Source organism: Lonchura striata, chromosome 1, assembly GCF_050655825.1.
Source record: "Lonchura striata isolate lonStrDom1 chromosome 1, ASM5065582v1, whole genome shotgun sequence".
Lineage (NCBI taxonomy): Eukaryota > Metazoa > Chordata > Aves > Passeriformes > Estrildidae > Lonchura > Lonchura striata.
Window position 1 is genome coordinate 71,226,883 of NC_140703.1, and position 20,899 is coordinate 71,247,781.

A 20,899-nucleotide genomic window follows, 5' to 3' on the forward strand; every position below is an offset into this window, starting at 1 on the left:
ATAATGTAGGTCAAACAGCAAAAGAAAAAATTTGCACTTAAGATTAATGCTGAATTGCCATGACACCTTCCCCACCTCTATTCCCAACAAACCTCCTCCACTCCCATTTCTCACAAGTCAGGAAAGACTTTACCACCGGGAAACACGTGCAATTATGCTTTTTCAGGCGACTACACTATGTATCACAATCCTGAAAATACTTTGCAGTCAAAGCAACTTTATTATCCATCTGAACAGCCACACAACAGCAGCAGAACTTTCTTGGTATGTGTCAGGAAACACATGGACAGCCCATGAAGATTATAATTATTACAAAATAAAGCAAGATCCCTGGAGTTCCTCAAGGTGAAGCTTTACACCCACACTACATATTTTCCTGATTTTGACACTCCTACCAACACTTGACTTTACCTATATACCAGAAACCTGGAAATGGCAACTAGTCTGTGTAGAGGAAAACCAGATTTATTTTGGGTGCTTTCATGGAAAAACTGAACTAAATATTTTGTGTCTGGATTCAACAGCTGAGTCTAAATGAATTGAAAATTCCCAACTATTTTTATCCTGAGCCAAGTGTGCCATCTGTTCCCATGAAGTCCATGTTCTGGTTAACTACTATACTGCAGCATTATCACAAAGTGCCATGTGATTGAGGACTGGAATTCAAATCAAGAAAGATACTAAGTGACAGAAAGCAACACTCAAGACATTTGTAAACATAAAAATTAAAAAAAAAAAAAAAAACCAAAGAAAAATAACACAAAACCACCAAACCATCATCCCCCAAAAAATCACCACAAAGCTCAAGCAGCCTTATCGAGATCCCCTGTTAATACAGCTTTTTATGTTGTGGTTATTTCGCTCTGTTGCCTAAGGAAGGCAGAGCTCTGGTAAGAGACCTTCCTACACTGGGGACACATTTTATGTTTTTCTTGCACATTATCTGCCTGTGCACAGTAACCAAACACTAAGGATGCTACTCCCCTCTTCCAGCTAATCTTCCTCACTCTCTTCCACACAGTTAACATCTTCAAGTTAATCACAGAAACTACTCCTACTTGACCCATGAGAAATAATATGTAATTTCTCAGTTCATAAAATGAAATAGTAACAGTTACAGATGACAGCAGAATATTCAGTTATCAGAAGTACAGGAGCTCCCTGAACCCTAACAACTGAATCACAAGTGAGTAACATGGGTCTGGCAGAAATCAAGACAGATTGTACTCATTTTTTCTTCCCTTATCAATACCAAAGACATTTCTTCAAAACTAATTTACATAGGCAGAGTACCTTTCACCATAAACAGAATACTAAGAAAAATTAAGCTGCAGTAAAAAACTTAAATCTAAACACACTTGATATATTTGTTATTGATATGTAAGGCACACTAAGACTGTAAGCAGATACAAAACATCACATCCGCTCTTGGTGTTTCGGGTTCTTTTGTGACAGATCCTCTCTCTTGCTAGGATCACAAACTCAGATGTTAAGGTTCTGCCCAGCATTACCTTCTTAATAATTTGACATATAATGCTGGCCTCAGATTTTTCTTTTTCTGCTGTTCTGAGGTTTTAGTAGCATTTTGTGTTGGAGTTCTGTAGGGTCTTTGGTGTTTTTTGGGGCTTTTGTTTGTTTTCTGGGTATGTTTGTTGGAGTTTTCTTAAGAGGGGTGTTAAAGCTAAAATCAGTGTCAGGCAGTACTACAAGTAACATGCTTTGATACAGTAACACTGGCATACAAAACCTCATTTTCAGCATTAAAGAGATCTCCTCGTTACACATACAGCAACTCCCATTGTGAGACAAATAAGCTACTGTAAAACCATAGTGAGTTTCAGACAGAATTCAGCAGTTAGTCTTCTGTAAAAATCCCCTTTCAACACTGAAGGCTGGAAAGAAAGTTGTGTTCCATGAAATTTGGCATTGTATCAACAAATCTCCATGGAGCTGGCAGGATAGAAGTGCTCCAGAAACCAGCTTCAATGAAAAAAAGTTTGTACATTCCTACCATGTACAAATAATCACTAAGAAGAGGCTTAAGCAACTTTTTCTCCTAGCTAAAAATCATCAAATCACAGCTAAGATTACTGAGGATGCAGAGGTTATCAATGATAACATGAAATTCTTTAAATCTGCTTTATTCATATATTTCAAATCAGTGCATTAAAATATCCCTTGTGGAAAATTTTGTCTTTCTTCAAGACACATATATTTAAATATGACTTGAAAATGTAAACTTAGCTTCATAAAGAACTATGAAATTTCAGAACCTAACACTGCGTACTTGAAAGCATCACACTGATTTATAGCTATGTCTGTAATTCTCTTCTTTTAGTCAATGCCAAGAGTGGGTGAATGATAAGTGTGAGCTTGGAGGAAAACACTCTTACATAGAATAATAAAAGCACAAACCATCAAAATACATGGAGTCCCTAACAAAGAACAGCATGAGCCATCAAGTTTTCCACCTGTGAGCCTCTGGGGATATTCAAAGACTTTAGCGACTGCATTAGCAAGTTGTGTGGTACAACAGGAGCATAAGCACCCGTGGTGTTACGTTTTAGTTAAACGGTATGCTCTGTCTCACCCCTCGAAACTGTATGGTTTATTCCAAGCCTGTACTCCTCCCCTGAGGTATCCTGTCTCTGTAATCCCATTGGCCCAAATTTCACCCCGCGCCCACTTTGAATCTCCCAGTAAAGTGTGCCAGTGGGACCAGGCTCTCTCTCTGAGCCAGCTCTTGTGGCCAGTGCTCTCTCGGCTCCTCTCTCCCCCTTCCCTCCCTCAGAAACCCTGATGCTTCCTGGGGGTAGGACCCCCAATAAACCCTCATCTAATGAGCACCCTCTGAAGCCGTGTCGAGTCTCCTTGCCTGTTGCTACCAGCAAATTTACAGCTTAGGGGGTCCCCCAAATGCACCACAACAAGCACCTTCAGAGCAGAATAGCTGCTGGTGATGAACCTGAGTCCATCTCGTATACACTCTTTTTTGTAGGGAAACAGGAATATTTGTTCCAACCTAGTGCTCTCCCAGTCCTTGGACCATCAGATCCTGATACTGTCACATATGCCCCTACAGACAACATTTTGGTTTTGCACTCACATGAAAGTGTTCATACACTTCACATCTGGGAAATTTGCATCATAAATATAATCCTGGATCCAAACCAAACCTACAGCATAATACATCCTACAATGTTGCTTCAGCATGCTTTAATTTGCTATATAAAGGCTGAAAAAAAGTTTTCTTTTGTTTTAATTTTGTCAGGACACAATGTAAGAAGAGAGGCAAATACAGGTTAGAAAGAAGAAGAATCATCTTAGGGTTGAAAATATGTCACAGTATTTTTTAGTTTTGCTTCCCTCCAATACTTACAAATGAAGGTTACAGGAGTCACTTACCTTGATCCTCTCACTCCCTATAATGCACTCAGCCTTCCAATGCTTTGGGAAGGATCTCATCTTCTTTACTAACTGTCAGTCAAACACACAGCAAAATCCTGGCAATAGAGCCAAATAAAACCCATTGAAAGAGGAACAGACTGCCTAAATCTAGCAAGGCTGCAACTGCCAAAGAGGATCACCAAGCCTATTACAGTAAGGTTACCCAATACCTTCACTCCTACAGTATCTGTACACTCTGACATTAAATTTACTCTCCAAGCATAAGAAAGGCAAGAAGCAGCATCTCATACTGATGAGCAGCACAAGAGCCACTTGTGTGCTGCTCAGCATCATCAAGGCCTGTAGAAGGATCAGAAATTGGACATAGATCACATCAATACTTTGCAACAAATGTTTCAACCACAAGATGAGTTATGCTTCCTTCTCAGAAGCAAAATCCAGTCACTGCCTTAAAATCTGCTCCACTTAAAGTTGTGCTTTTTAAGACAGCTGCAAGCCAACCGCTCCTTGATTTAATTAAATGGATTCCTTTTCCCATTCCTGTTTCAACATTTGTGCTATTATAGCTGCTGCTCCTGGCTGAGCTGCTTCTCATGCTGGAATCAGATTGGAAGTCAGCAAAAATCTAATCCAGGGGAAAGAAGTCAAAGCAGTTTACGGAATTACTATCCTTATATCTGAGAGCATGGAAGTGATAGTGAAAGCACTAAATCTGCTTCAGGACAAAAGAAAAAAAAAAAAACAAAACAAAAAAAAACCCAAAAAAACAAAGCAATTCAAGATGAACTCCCATTTCATAGCCAGTTAAGAGTGATTGGTTGTGTAGGTGAACAGCAAGCTAAGCACAAGTGACTAGATAACAAGGCTGAAAGACTAGCAACTGTTTCCTACAAGAAATGGCACCAATATTGTCACATTAAAAGAATTTTACTTGAGTCGTAGAATATGCCGAGTTGGAAAGGACCCATGACGACAGTCCAGTTCATCTCCTGACCACACATGGAAAGCCCAGAGTTAATCGAGGTACTTAACAGTGTTGCCCAAATGCTTCTTGAACTCTGACAGGTTTGGGGTGATGAGCACATTGCTGCAGAGCTGGTTCCAGTGCTTGACCACAACTCTCAGTGAGCAACTTTTCCCTAACATCCAATCTAATCTTCCCTAATGCAGCTTTGTCATTCCCTTGCATCTTGTCACTGGACATCTGACACAGCCTGGATCAGCACCTCCCTTTCCACTCCCTCACAAGGAAGTTGTAGAAAGAATAAGGTACCCTCTTCCTGAAGATTACACATAGTACCTTCAGCTGCTGCTCAGAAGTCATTCTCTCTAGTCCTAGTCCATCTTATTAGTAGCAACACAAACCAATGACACTAAAGACCTCACAACTCTTGCAATTTTCAGGAACTTTCTGATGACATTTCCCAAAATCACGTAGGCATCCCAACAAACTCTGAGTAGGTCAACAAAAAATTTACTGAACAGAAGAAAACAGATATCCCCCTGTGTGCATTACAAATTCTGCTTATCATGTTAGCCACATAAGTAATTTATGGCTGTATCCTTTCCATCTCTTTCTGAAAAACATGCTTTTAGTGAATACTAACCTAGTATACATTGATTTCTCTGGTTTATTTATAAAAAGAAACAAGCAGCATATACTCATAAATATTTAAGACCAATTTATTTCTAAGGAATGAAATATTAAGTATGTACTTTTTTAATAAATACACAATACACTGAAACAGCAGCATGGATAGCAGCTCAAGACAAAAATTAGTGTCCTCTTCTCAGGAACAAAAAGTCACTTATCTGATGAAAGATACTGTCACATCTCAAGAAAAGTAGTTGCCCTTAGCTCCTGGTAAATTGTGAAGGTCCCTTTTTTCTTTTCCAAGAGACTACAAGATAGAATCAAGGACAAACTATTGAAAAAATTAAGGAACCATTCTCTCTATGTTTTCAGTCTACAATCCAAATTGATCTTTTAAATCATAGAGAACAGAATATTTCTTTACCTGTTTACCATTAATCATTAGTCATAAAATACAAACAGTTAGATTGCATGTTGAACTGATCGCATTCGTATTTCCCAATTGATGTATCTATCAGCATTCCACAGCCAAACACCTGAAGCCACTCAGTTTTATATTGATAAGATGCCCTGCCCATCTTTTAGAGCCACAGTTCAACCTTCTCCTTTATAGGAGTCCTGCTGCTAGTGCTTTATCTCCTCCTTCACATCCAGCACCACTGCTTTGTGCGTATTTGCCATCCCAGCTGCCAACACAGCAACCAAGATTCATGTCCATCATGTGCCCTACAGCCACTTTCCTCTACTAACCTGGACTCTGTTCTCCACACTTCACTTCTGCAATGCCATGTCTCACTATTTCTTTGGAAGCTGACAGCTGGTCTAACAAGAGTTGGAGGCATTGGTAGCTAAGAGAAGAGAGCTAAACTAATCCTTTCAACTACCCTTTCACCCCCGCAGTTTTACAATCCAGTGTTTGCCAACAAGCCCTATTTGGTACAAAACATTGATTTTTATTTTTTTTAAATCATTTAAACTGTTTACTATTCAGAAACAGATTTAAAAGACTCTTACTTTTAGAAGAGTCCACTAACTAAAAGAATGGAAGAGTGTAACTGCTCTTCCCCCTTTCCTATCCACTCCCGAGCCATTCCAAACTCCCCTCCCACTGTCAGCGTAAAACATCCTATTCAAAGTCTGTGTTCTTCTTTGAATATGAAAACTCTTCCAACACACTCCATAGTATGTCAACTCTTTCCACAATCCCTCAGAAGTAAATGCTGCTTCTCCCCAAGTAATAAGGAAAATGCCCCTAGCTTACTAAATGCTGAGAGATTTTAGACCAGGCAGCCACCTGCAAAGACTATTTTTTTAGTATAAGGAGACATTAATGCCTCATTTTAAGCTGTTTTAATGCATAGCTGAGGCTACCTTGTAGTTGCAACCAGATAATTTCAGGGCAGTCTGTTTTATCTTGAAGGCTCTTCTCAGTGGTGCCAAACAACAAGACAAGAGGCAATGGGCAGAAATAGATGCACAGGAAGTTTCACCTGAACATGAGGAAGAACTTCTTTAGTGTGCTGTGACTGCACACCAGAACAGACTGCCCAGAGAGGGTGAGGAGTCTCCCTCGCTAGAGATATTCAGGAACCATCTGGACACAATCCTGTGCCACATGCTCTGGGATGGCCCTACTTGAGCTGGGAGGTTGGACCAGATGCCCCACTGTGGTCTCATCCAACCTGACCCATTCTCTGAAATACACAAAGCAAACAATAAATGAGGAAGCTTTACACATTAATGATTTATTTACAAGTAAAAGTATAACACTGCAACGAGTATTAATGAAGTACGCTTTAATTTTATTCCTGAATTTAAAAAAGAAAGGGCAGCCATCTAGATACTGATGGTCACAGTAGTCTCTTGTAAACCTAAAGAGAGCAGTTGGAAATCAATTAGGACACCTGTTTCCAAAGAAAGAAAGACCCAGCTGATGTTTTTCACCCCTCCAGTTCCACAATGGTTAGCAGTGAACTTTGCCATAAGTTTGCCTCAAAATATTTTGCATACTGGATCAAAACACTTTCAATATTTCCTATCATTAAATTGCTTTGAACAAAAAGATTTCCTAGATGTTCATTCTTAACATTAGGAAGTAGACTTTGAACCTAAACATGTTTAAGTGAAAACAATGGGGGGAGGGGGAATTAAATCCTGGCATGTTAATATTCAGGATGCCTTTGTTTTTCTTTAAATATAGAACAGAAACAAAGAAAGATGCTGAATTCTGAACTGAACCTACTCTAAACTTGCCTCCCTCACAGCAGAGCTGTTGCTGTTACACTGGTGATAAAATCTTCTCCTGTGAAATGCAATTATTAGTTTAAAACCCATTGAGCGAATGAGATCCCCCAATCCAAGAGGAATAGATTTCTTAACTACAGCTGTGACCAGCTGGCTGCTGAACAGAAAAAGGGTTGCTATTGCCATCTCTGTGATGAGGCTCCAGGGGCAATGCTGCGGTTGTTGGCACCCTTCCTGAGGTTCAAAATCACATCAAACCAAACCAAACCCATTGTGACTGGAGACCAGTTTGTTTTTATGGACTGACAGGGTGACTGTAGGCATAAACACATTGACTCAAAGTCTCAAAGACTGTAATTTAAAGTTATCTGTGATTACATGGATCTTCCATACACCCCACCAAATTATGTAACAAACCTATCAATACTTAGATTGCTCTTAACTACACTTTAAAATAATCAATGTAATCTACACAGCCTCCAAGCACATATGGAAAAAAATCAACCCATTAGAGACTAATCTATGCACAGTTCAAGATGTAATTTAACTACATCAGTTAAATTTAGAAGCTGATTTATTTAATCATTGCACAGGCAACCAAGATTTAAACCTCATCTTCAAGCAGACCCCTGTGCACAAGCTGCATAATTCAGAGGGAAGTTATTATGATGCCAATCACAGAAAAGTTCAGAGAAGAGGCCAATGATTTCATTTATTTGCAGAAGTGAAAATTTCCCAGTCTCAGACTGTGATAACAAAGACTATTTCTATATGTGATGAGCATGCTAAGACTCACAGTGCAGATACCAGTTTTAATACAGAAAGAGAAGAAATTTGCTAACAAACCCATTTTGCCAGGCTGCAATGTAATCCAACTCCATGCAGTCAAGTCCAAAATGTAAATAAGTGCATACTGAAAAGAGTTTAACCCCAGACAGGCAACAGCTAAACCCAAATATGCAGCCTCTCCTAACACCAAAATTGGACAGAAAACAAGAAAAAGCTCATCAAAAATGCATGTAGCTGAAGATTGAAATCTGTGATGTCTCTATCCTGTTTTAAGTTAGTCTCTCCCAAAACCAGTTCCACCTCCTTTTGGCATTACCATTTGTAATATAAGAATTCTGCAATACTTCTGCCTTTCTTATAGGTCTTTTTCCACCCCTGGGAGACCATTGGAGAAACACTGTCCTGTTACTCCCCCCATCCACTGCTATGCAATTAGTGATCTGCAGCTTTTCACTGGTCAAGTATTCCAAAAACCTTCCACCATTCTCCAGAGACTATTTCTCTCCTGCCCAAACTACTTTCCACACTCAGTCTGCCCCATTCTGACAAGCTTATTTCTTTCAGGGGACTATTCTTAATGGTTTGTTTTAAATCAAACACTTAATTTACTAAGTAATTCTATAATTTAGCAGCCATTAAGGTTAAAGGATGAGTGAAGAGTCAGATAGTACAGGCAAAAGTCTTGGCACATAAATTTGGTTTAACCCTGACTGAAAATATCTAAGTTGCTTTCTCAATAAAAGTATTTTTGAAGACTGAAGTATTATCCACACAGCAATCACAAACATAATTTTAACATCTTTTTTCAAAACGTGTAAGTGAATACACAGTATTTTTTTCTGCCAAGCTAAGTGTAAAGGTGCATTTCTTAGAATTGTTTGAATGTGATGCAAAAGAATTCTTCTGGTAGTCTACTAAATTGACAATTGGAGATAGTAAGCACCAGAGGCTGCTTTCAAGCCCTGCATGTGGTATTTTATTCCTTGCTCCGCGCTCTCTAACTTTCTTTGTGGAAGACACTTTTGTACCACTGCGTTGTACGTTTATAACAGACATTTAGAAAAGCCAGTGTACACTACTCACACAGTATGGCATTTTAAGCAATCAGCAAATTTATAAACATTTAATATATAGTTTTTATCAACCTGACAACTTTTGGGGGCATTTATACTAGCAAAATACAGTAGGAAATCCAGAGAGAAGCGAGATAAGGCACAATGATAAACCAAATGACAAAATGAGTGACTTAATTCCAAATTCAAATACCTTACCCTGCATGCAGAACAGGTAAATTAAGCTGTTTAAATTTTTATTATGACTTGAAAGTGAAATTCTTTGAATAGAAATTTAATAATTTCTGTAAAAATCGACCATTATTTCAAGTACAAGTTTCTCATTTTATTGATCAGGTAGTTTCCAAATTTTATGTCCAGTCTGAATGTTTGTGATACATGAATGATCAATGCTCAAACAAAAAATTAGAATCTGTTTACTAGAGTTAGATTTTAATTTTTTTTTTTTTTAATTTAAAGGTTGATATTTTTAAGTATGTTCAGCATTGTCTTTATACACCATCAGTTACATTAAACTCCAGACTAGTTAAACACTTGGCACTTCAATTAAACTCTACATGAAATTTGGACTTTAACTGCACAAAGAAACAGAAAAAACTTGATAAAACTACACTGAGAATGAACAGCAAATGTCTCAAAATAATTTTTGAAGTTTTATCAATAAATATAGCCTAGGTAAAATATTCCAAAACCAAGGTTCTTATTCCTGTAGTAATTAATTTCTCTAGCTCCCTGTGAATAAAAGCAATGATGTTCCCATGCAGCAAGAAAGGCAACTGAACTGTAATAGTGCTGTAACATTCACTAGTTTGTTAATTAATAAGCAATACGCTGATCTGCTAATCTAGTGAAGCATATTTTCAATCCTGGATATGTCCACTTGGTTTACCTTTTTTTTCTTTGCAGACTACTTTTCCTGACACATTTCCTCCACTTTTGACATTTACGGCAAGAGATCTTTTTTCCAAATTATTTCAGTACATAACCATTGATTTACCTTTCCACTGAATGGGTAATGCAAGAGAGGTAAAGGGGGAAAGAGTGGGTTTTCTTTCACCCTTCTCCTTCAAAAGTTGCTACCATAACCCTCCCACTCCTGTGTGCACCATATTGCTTCCTTATTCCTTCATTCCTTTAAACAGTTTCCTACTTGAAATTGTGAATGCATACATTTTCCAGAATTCTTCCTTTTCTTAACTTAAAATGCAATCTCTTTCAGAACATATATGCTGAAAAGCATCTTGAGTATCATCAAGAATCTCCTCAAAACTTAAAACTGAAATAAGCATAAGTGAATTTCAGCTGAGAGGAAAAGTGTGCCAAAGGATCACAGCCAGGGTTATAGACAGTCAGCTCCAGAACACAAGAGAACAGTATCCTAAACAACAATCTCCTAAAGCACTGCTGCATACTTTACTGTTGGCTCAGAGACCTTGAAGCAAGGCTGGCCACGGTTTCTGGCAAAGGCAGCACTGTGGTGTGCAATGCAGGAAGAAAACAGTATCTTCTACAGGTAGCTAATACTACTTTTAACCTCACCCTCTCTGAAGGAAGAGCAACAAATCTGCTCTTCAGCTTCTTCCCAGGCTCAAAAGCTTTCGCTCTCCCAGACACCAACAAGCTGCAGTTCCCTGCAAATACACACATGCACACACTTAGCAGCTTTACTTACTGTAACAAAATTGTCTGCACTTTGCCAGCAGTCCTTCATTAGCACCCCAGGTGTGTCCCACCTCTTATGTCACAAGGTGAGGAAAGTGCTACTCTTCCAGCAGAGCAACAGATAATCCTTATCTAAAAGTCCCTGGTGTTCAGTGGGGGCAGCTGAGACAGATTGGGGGTAGGGAAATACTTCCCCACACAGCTAGTTTAATAACAATAAGTACAAATCTTTTATTATCCAATGCACTTTGATGCCAACAAACATTCAACTTCAGCAGATTTAGATTAAATCTCTTAGACAATACACCAACAAAGTACAGATTATACAGGGTAAAAGTAATTAACAGATGCAAATTTATAAATCTAGTATCTCATGAACAACTATGAATAAAGTAAATTTATTCTAGTTTCTACACAATAAGATTAGTATTCAAATGCTACCAGCCTCCTGGGTGAGCAACACTTTTGACGTTTGTTTCAGGGCCTAGTCAACATTACAAAATATAAACCACCTACGTATCAGAGATATAAACTTCCTTCCAAAGGCTAACTCAAAACCTCCTGGACAAGTTTCTAAAACTCATCACTGGTCTTCAGTTGAGGGACTTATCACAGTCAAAGCTATTTGTAATACATTCACACAAATGCAAAGTTGACAAGGAACATTCAGCAAGAGCTCTCTTGAACAACTTACCATTTAAAAAGGAGCGTGGAATATCAATACTATTTACTTGTTTGAGAAGACAGCTGTTCTCTAACTTCCTGGCATACTCAGGTGGCTTCTTCTGCAAACAAAGACAAATCTTAGTCTTTCAGTATCAGAGTAATTAAAAATATGCATTAAAAGTGGGGTTCAGTTCAGTGATCAGCTAAAAAAAAACTTAGTAAAATATGCATGAGTAGATTCCAGACAGTTTTAACCATTTTGTACTAAATATTTCATGATACAGCTTAATTTTTTTTCAATGTAACAAAATAGCTTGTATTATTTTATAATCAATTTTTAAACAGAAATAGCAGAGAAAATAACATTTACCCACTTGAAGACTGTGGGGATGGAAAAGTGACATAACAACCTACAGTAATGCACAATAAAGCAGCAGTCTTAAATCCCTCTGAGATTCTTCACAGCAAATAAAATATTACTGAACAGTAACCCATTAAAACAGACTAAAAAAAAAGCTATGGGAATCTTTTGCAAAAATTATGTAGTGAGATGTTTCCATGAAAATATTACAGTTCCTAGCATCAAGAGAACATTGTGACTTATAGATCAGCATTTAGTCATATACTGACTTTTTATAAATTAAGGTTTTTTGTAGTTAAGATATTAATGTCCTTTCTGCAATAAATATATAAAAATTCTCTAACACAGATCACTTGCTTAGAGGAGGCTGATACTATTACCAGAATTTTAAAGAGGTGCTACTATGCATTTTTTTTGCCTAATATTTCACACAATTAAAGTTTACAAGAGGAAAAAACTTCTCTATCTCAAGAAGGCAATTATAAACCATGATGTATAAGAAAGACAAAGCATCTAGAAGAGCAAGACACTTGAAGTCACCACACAGATGTCTCAAAGGCAAGACAGCAGTGTCCTGCTTGCTCTCTGTCACCACCTGCCTTACTCACATTGCTTCATCCTCCCTCAGAATACCAGAGCTTTGAGGTGCCTAGATCTTGATTCCACTAAGCACTGGTGCAGTAACCACCTATTCCAAATAAAATATTGTCCTCTAGTTAACCTGCTCAGCAATCTACCAGTTTGCCAAGGTCTTGGTCCTCGCTTAAGTGTTTATGTGCTTAGAGAAAAATTAAAAAGACACCTTATAAAGGCTCACATACATACAACTCATTCATGTTCCCATTACCAGGACAGATGTACTATATGGGGAAAGCTATTTGCCTAAGGCAACATAAGATGGACATGGACCTGCTGAAGGGATTCCAGGAAGGCCACAATGACTATTAGAGGGGCTAGACCACCATGTCCTATGAAGACAAAATCCTGGACAAGAGAAGGCTCCAGGAAGATCTTACAGCAACTTCCAGTACCAAGAGGAGACCAACAAGAGCACTAGAGATGGACTTTTCACAAGGACATGTAATGAAAAGACAAGAGGGAATGGCTTTAAACTGAAAGAGGGTATATTTAGGTTATATAGTGGAAAGAAATTCTTCACTGTGAGAGTGGCAAGACACTAGAATGTGCTGCCCAGAGAAGTTTTGGAAGTGCTCAAGGCCAGCTTGGATGGGGCTTTGAGCAACCTGGCTTAGGGGGAAGTGCTCTGCCCATGGCAATGGCATTGGAACTAGATGCTCTTTACGATTCTTTCCAACCCAGGTCTTTCTGTGATTCTGTGACTTCAACCAGCAGTCATTTAAGTATGCCTGTGGCTCAAGAAACAATAAATCTACTTTGCAGCAAACAGCACTACATTAAAAACACTACAGAACAGACATCGTAGAGCACTTCTAGTACAAGGCAACTTGAACTTCTTATAGATTTTAAACCCTCTAATACTATCACGGTGTCTGAGAATATATTTACACATTATGCTATCCTCAGCAGCAAAGGCACTTTAGGAAGTTCTCAGTTCCCCACAGGAGTGACAAGCTTTTGTCCACATGCTGCAGTTTGTTTCCATCATTTACATTTACAGGTTGTCTGCAGTGTTGCACTACATAAATAGGATCCCTGAATCCATTTTCTGATGAACTCCTCACTCAGATCAATACAGAACCTATACAGGGATGGAAAGAAAGCTGAGAACTTCCACCTCTGAAAATAAAACTCAGTTTTCACAGTGAAAATCAAATCGACTATCTGGACATGTATTTCAGTCTAAATCCTTATCTGGCTAAATAAAAACATCAAGATGTGGTCAATGTCAAGAAGTTTTATCTTTTTTTTGTTTGTTTGTTTTGCAATCAGTTTTTTGATTTTTTTTTTTTTTAAGTAGAACATTGAAAAAGGCCCGGGATAAGCCAGAGACAAAATGTTGGATTCTCTATGTGTTCCACATTTAAGACACGTAGCTATGATAAAAACATCAGATACAGGAAGGAAAATATGTTTTGGTACATCACTAACAGTCCAGCAATACCTATCTACTACCCAACTGTGAAAACACACACAGTCCGTTTTGAATGGATTCTTTCTTTCCCATGAAATCTCTAAGAGGGAAAAAAAAAAAACAAACAAAACAAAAACAACAAAAGCCATTATAAAAGGATTCTTACTCATTATCAAGAACAACGCTGACTCCTCTGCCAAGTGCCTCATTTGACGCATTCACGGACTAAATTACAGGAAGTACTAAACAGTTTCAACAGGATAAGAATTTAGACAACCAGAATGTGTAACACAATGTATAAGAAATTTATATCCAGCTGAATTTTGTTTAAAATCAATGGTTTAAAGCTCTTTAAACAAAACTCCTAGAAATGAGGATATTATAGACAAGCAATTTGAAGAACAAGCTATATGGCACACAGAGGATTACCTCAGAAATCCACAGAAAAAAAACAAAGGATTTAATGCAAGACATAACTTTTACATAGATTGAGGATTAAAAGTACCCAAATGGCAGGTCATCATGAAAATGGTGAAAAAAGGATTTTATTTTGAAGTCTGCTTTCTGGGGTCAGGGAGAAGGTTTTTAATACACGTTTTCATATATGGAGACCCAAAGCTTACCACTATAGTTTCAATTCAAGTGCATATACACAAAAAAGGAAGTGGTTTAAAACTTCAGTACTGGTTTGCCTTGTTAAATTTGTGTATGTATTCTATCTTAAAAGCATGAAATTCAATCTTGGAAGCTACTGTAACTCTGCAACACACATTTGGAAAATCCAGACAGGTTCTGAAATCTTCAAAGAGTAGAACCATACATCAATTCGTGGTTAGGTCCCCCCTGATCTTAAGTACTTCCACAGCAGGACAGAAGCTTTTTCTGTAAAAGAGCCATACAATCAACTACTCTAAACTGAGGGGCCTCTAAGTAGCAACTTTCATAAGATTGATCAAGACAACTCAAAAGTTTCTTATCTTTAAACTAGACTATCTTTAAATCTCTAAACTAGATTGTTCCATATGCCAGTCTTAAATTTGAGTACAGAACAGGAGCAGCATAAAGACATGGCAACTCATGTTTTCCAGGTGGTCTTTAATTAAAGATTCACTTTTTGTCCAATCCATGAGCCACTGCAGCATCCAGAAAATTACTTGGGATAAATACTGTCCTTGGAGTGCAGAGAGCAATCTGCCCTTTGACAAGCCCTCAAGGGATAATTTCCTACTCTGCATCTTCTTGAGAACCACTCTGACAGTCAGACTTAAGTCACCATACCCAGTGTGTCCTTTGCCACCAATTCCTTCCAAGGAACAAACAAGTTCAAGTTCTTGAAATTTTTCTTCAGTACACAGGCAGATAAAGTAAAAAAAAAAAAAAAATCCAACCTGTGTGGAGTACCTGGTGTCTCTTTTATTCCATTTCACTTGCTGGATTATGTTACAAATACTCACTGCTTGAGTATAGCAGTCCTTCAGTACTGGACAGAGGAAACCGACCTAAACAGCAGGTTTGCAAAATCCTGAACATCCTGTGGAATTTATCTGAGGTTAAACATTTGATCTTCATAGATTTTGCAAGCCCAAAAAGCCTAAAGCCAGCCAGTAACAGGAGTTTTTTCTGGTAAGAAGCATGACGAGCCCTACATCTATCACCTCTTTGGTGTCTCCACAAGAGGCTTGCCCAGCACTACGCTCTCTTCTTATGGTCAGCACTGACTCTTTACTGCAAATGAAGTCAAACAAAGATTATACCAAAAATTACTAGTACCAACCACAAGAGACAGGAAGTAGCTCTCTTGTCTTTGATCAAAAAAGAGAGGGTTCTTCCACCACCAGGAAAGACAAAAGGCCAATATCTCTGAAAAGGAACAGATTTCAGATGGGATATCAATATCAAAATGTTTTCAAACACTTGAAAAGTTTTGCTGGCAGCATTCACCATCCTTAAATTCTTCACAGATAACAACCTAATATCACAGTACAAGTCTTCTGTACTATCAGCCTGCTCCTTCTCCCAACACAGCCCTGCACTCTTCTCCAGAAGGTCAGAGTACACATCTTTGCAGAACAGCAAAGAGCTCCCTTCTAGCTCCACTCCTAGCCTCTAGAGACATCTCCCTAGCGCTTCACAAAAGGAATGCTGATGACTTTACTCAAGTGGATCCCCACTCTCATATAACACTAAAAATGGGTCATCCTCTGCAGACAGCATCTCTAATTTCAGTTGTTACCTACCCAGCATTACACAGCACAGCTTTTAATTAGTAATATTTAAGAATATTTTTCTTGAAATAGAAATGTCCCTTAAATTGTACTTTCTGGAGCAATCAACCTCACTTCTTGTTGCTAGCAGGCACTGCTAAAAAGCATGAGCATCTAGACAGATGCTTTGTATAAGTACTCCAGACAGAAAACCTGTGGGGTTATTAAGGGGATTAGTTCAAGGCTAGGTAACGTGATTTTCAAGTTAAATGCTCCATTAAAGTACCTGAATTTGGTGACAAAATCAATCCAAGAAATATTGTCAGGTCATTAACAGACAACATTCAAATCAAGTATCAGATTTCATCTTGTGCTGAACAAAACTTAATATTTCCTTTACTCATATGTCTCCAGAAGTAATAAAGGGTAATGCAGGTTGTACTCTACAGTTTCATAATGTTAGAGAGAAGTGGCAGAGTAAGGGAAGCATGAATCAGCACAGGCCACAGAACCCTGCTGAAAAGCATTAGCCAAAAATACCTTATATACACACACAAACCACAAATGAGACACCTCAAGATTGAGAAATGAAATCTAGTAGGTTTCAGAATGTCCAGGAAAAAAAGAAATTAAACTGAACTGATGTGGTTTTTAAAAAGGGGAAAAAACACCACACCAGTAAGGAAGTGCAACAGGGAAGGAGGCAGCATCAAGGTCCTACTAAAACGACTCAGCACTGCTGGAACTGACAGCTAACTTCAATGCCATGGAATCAAAATTATGCAGATGGTCACAGCCTGGATCAAGCAAGCAGCTGCCCTCTCTAGCACAACCCATTCACGGCCAAGATATAATTTTACATCTGGATCTAGCTGAAAGCAACAACTCACATCACTCCATGGCTAATTCCCCCACATCTTGGTGGTGAAAGAGAAATGAAAAAAACATAAGAGCACTCAGGTTTAATGTTCAGAGAATCCTTCACCCTAGCAGACAGAATAATGCTTTGGGAACTAGAGCTGGGTAGATACATGGAAAAATTTCACCTTCCCTGTTATTATGTCCTCCTAAGAGGCCACATCCTTTGTTAAAAAACCACAACTGAGATATGAAGCTTGTTTCTATTGGAAACTGCTTTATGATCCCTTAAAATGGCTTTTTAAAGTACATAAATAGCAAGAGGTCTAAAGCAAACCAGTGGCTTGTGGGAGATAATTAAGTGACTGCTAGGGATAAATTAAAAAGAATGGCATTCAGTGGTTTGGTTTTTTTTTTTCCATTAGAGAATTACAGAATGGCTTAGGTTGGAAGTGACTTCAATGATCATCTTGTTCCAAACCTCCTGCCATGGGCGGAGACACCTTCCACTATCCCAGGTTCCTCAGAGCCATCTGGCCTTGAATACTTCCAGGGATGCGGAATCCACAACACCTCTGGGCAACTTGTTCCAGTGCTTCATCATCCTCTGAGTAAAGAACATCTTCCTATCTACTGTCATCATAAAGCCATTACCTCTTGTCCTGTCACAAAAAGCCTTCTCTTTCCCAGGCTGAACAGCCCCAGCTCTCTAAGCCTGTGTTCAACAGAGATGTGGTACAGCCCTCTGATTATTTTCATGGTCTTCCTTGGGATTTGCTCCAACATGTCCACATCCTTCTTAGGCTGGGGGCCTCAGAACTGGATGCAGCACTACAGGTGGGATCTCACAAGAGCAAAGCAAAAGTCGAAAATCACCTCCCTCAACCTGCTGGTCAGGTTGCGTCAGTCACAATACTGATGGACCTGGGGCTGCCCAGTCCCAAGTTGGAAGACCATGAGTGTGGGAAGAGTGAGCTTCCACTTGTTGACACTGAAATTCTAAGGGACCAGCTGTATCAGCTGAATATTTCCAGTTCCGTGGGGAATTATGGGATTCATCCCAGAGTTCTGAAGGAGCCAGTGGATGCTTCAGCAGCACCCCTGTCCATCATCTACCAAAAGTCTTCAGAGTTGAGAGAGGTCTCTGTGGATCCAGATCTAGTTTTACTCCAATTTACAAGAAGGATATGAAGGAAGAGCCAAGAAACTACACACCTATTAATGTAGCCTCAGCTCTTGAAAAAATTATGGAAGATTATACTGGGTAATACTGAAAGGCATTTAAAGAATAATGCAATTATCAGGCACAGTCAATATGGTTTCACAAAAGGAAAGCCATAACTAATACACTTATTTGGTAACCTTTTCCAATAAGGTCACACATGTAGTAGATGAAGGGAAGGCAGCAGATGCCTTTTTCTGGATTTTTAGGAAAGCTTTTCCTACTCTCACAGCATCCTTCTGGACAAGATATCCAGCTGCAGGACAAGTGGGTTCATGGTTTGCTGGGTAAAAGACTGGCTGAAGGGCAGAGCTCAAAAGGCTGTAAAGTGAAGGGGGCCACATCCAGCTGGTGACTGCTCCCCAGCAGTGCTTGTCAACTCCAGGGCCAGTCCTGTTCCTGCCCTTCCCAACAATCTGGATGCAGGAATGCAGTGCACCATTACTGAGTTTTCCAGTGATACCAAACTGGGAGGTGCTTCTGGCTTTCGTGAGGAACAGGGTGCTCTGCATAGATTGGAACACTGGGCTATGATTTATACCATGAAATTTGACAAGTCCAAATGTCACATTGTGCACCTGGGACAAAGTAATGCCAGACACAAGTATAAACTGGGAGAGAGAGGGATCTGGATTACACGGTAGAAGCTCAGACTGAGTCAGCAGTGAGCCCAGGCACACAAGAGGTCAAACCCCATCCCAATATGCATCAACTAGCATCACCAGCCAGGCAAAAGAGGAGATTTTCCTGCTGCATTCAGTGTTGCAGTGGCCACACCTCAAGGACTGTCTACTATTCTCAGCTGCACAATTTATGAAGGTTGTGAAAGTGCTTGAATGTATCCAGAGAGGCTCAACAAAGCTGGAGAGGGGCCTGTGAAGAAAAGCCCTGTAATGAGTGGCTGAGGACTTGGGGTTTCTCTAGTTTGGAGAAAAGAGAGGCTGAGTGTGACCTTATTGCTCTCCACAGCTTCCCAAGGAAGGGATGTGAAAAAGAGAAGTACTGAGCTCTACTCCTTGGGACCCAGTGATAGGATACATGGGAATGGCTCAAAGCTGCAGCAGGGCAGGTTCAGGCTGGACAGTAGGAAGTGTTTCATCACCAAGGGAGGGGTCACACACTCAAACAGGCTTTCTAGAGAGCTGGTTGATGCCTCAAACCCTGACAGCATTTAAGAGGCATTTGAACAATGTCCCTAATGACACGCTTTAACTTTTGGTCAGCCCTGAAGCAGTCAGGCAGTTGGACTGGACAATGGCTGTAGGTGCCTTCCAATTGAAATACTGTTCTCATAAACAGCTCTCTCATATGCACACAGTTAGGGATGCATGTGGCCAATGCTATAGTTATTTCCTTTATAAAGCCTTGTGTACCTACAAGTATACATAGAACCAGTATGTTTTATCTCTAGGAAGGTATTTGTAAAAAGTGTGGGGTTTTCCCTCAATTTTGAAGTTTCAAAAACCATATAAATTGTTTTCAAACAGACAGAGGTATCACAGATTAATCATTAAAGAGTCACAACTTATAAAATTAAAACTCAATGCAATTCAACAGTTAATGACTCCTTACAGCTGACCTATAGGGTTCAATCAAGGACATTATTATGTAAAGAAATAAGGTGAGTGAGAAGGGAAGGACAGAAATTAAAGCATTTTAACAGGTGAAACTTATGTATTGAATTATTCCTTATTTCATCCCAGCTAAAAAGCTGCTCTTGAAAGAAACTGGCATACTTTAGCATTAGCTACATGGTTCAGGTCTATCCCAATTTCTCTAGGGTTTTTTCCCTCCCTCCTCCTGTTTTTAAAGGGCCGGATGCAACAGACAGTTTTGTTTGTTTCTTTTGGGTCTTTTTTGTTATAAACATTTTTATTTACAAGCCAGTTAAACTAAAGCAGTTTTGCATGGATCTGTGACCTCAAATCTCACTCAATGTAGAGGAGCTTAGCAGTTTAGGAAGATCAAACAAATCACCAGAAATCCAAAAGTATGTGAAATAAAGTCCACTTTTTCTTTTGAAAAGATGGCTGAAGTGGCTCAAAACAAGTATGCCTGCTGATACCATGGGATTTTTATGGTTTTAATTAAGACCTGTTTTCATAAAAAGGAATTTTAAAATACTTTTTTAATATGGGTAATGAAAAATATTGACTTCATTATCCTAATCACATAACCCATCCAGGTCATCTACTGCCTTACCATCCGATTCAACACCACACAGTTGATACTAACTAAAGAGACTAATTTTACCTGTTCCCACTACATATTCCCATAAATTCAATAAATCTTATCCTTCAGATTACTTCACTATGATGTTCACAGCCACATGTAGTATTTTCTGCTGGGGGTGAGGAAGAAGAGGCAGTCAGCTGCCACAAACATAGAATCTTACAAAGTAATTTACATTAACAGATTTAGAAACAATAACTAAGATATGATGTGACCATAAAGAAAACCTAAATTACTTAATACATACAATATATACATCTCAGATATCTCCATAATAATGTGATGCAGGTAAATTATCCTGTTCTGGATTGGTTTCTTGTATGCATCCCTTCCTCAGTCTTCCAACAACCAGAAAATATCAATTTCAATTTTGCCTTCCTCTATTAACATTTTGAAATCTATAAGTAATTTAGATTTCCAATAATTAAATGCAGATTTGCATCATGTAGGACCCAAAATATCTTGACTTTTGGGAAAAAAAATAAACATTTAATGTGGCAACTGGTTGCTGAAATACATAGGCTGCCAATAAA

General features: G+C 38.8%; 1 protein-coding gene across 8 annotated transcripts in view; it reads right to left on the reverse strand.

Moving 5' to 3' along the window:
* Nucleotides 1-20,899, reverse strand: part of WASF3 (WASP family member 3) — a 65,500-nt gene that overhangs the window by 35,222 nt on the left and 9,379 nt on the right. For 5 of the 8 annotated variants that reach the window (XM_085580301.1, XM_031504457.3, XM_021542013.4 and 2 more), the window contains exon 2: nucleotides 11,465-11,555. The gene's annotated coding sequence lies outside the window, so the exon portion shown is untranslated. Of the gene's footprint in view, nucleotides 1-3,405; nucleotides 3,504-10,647; nucleotides 10,740-11,464; nucleotides 11,556-20,899 lie in introns of all 8 variants that reach the window. The other 3 variants (XM_085580293.1, XM_021542011.4, XM_085580287.1) reach the window with 2 other exon arrangements.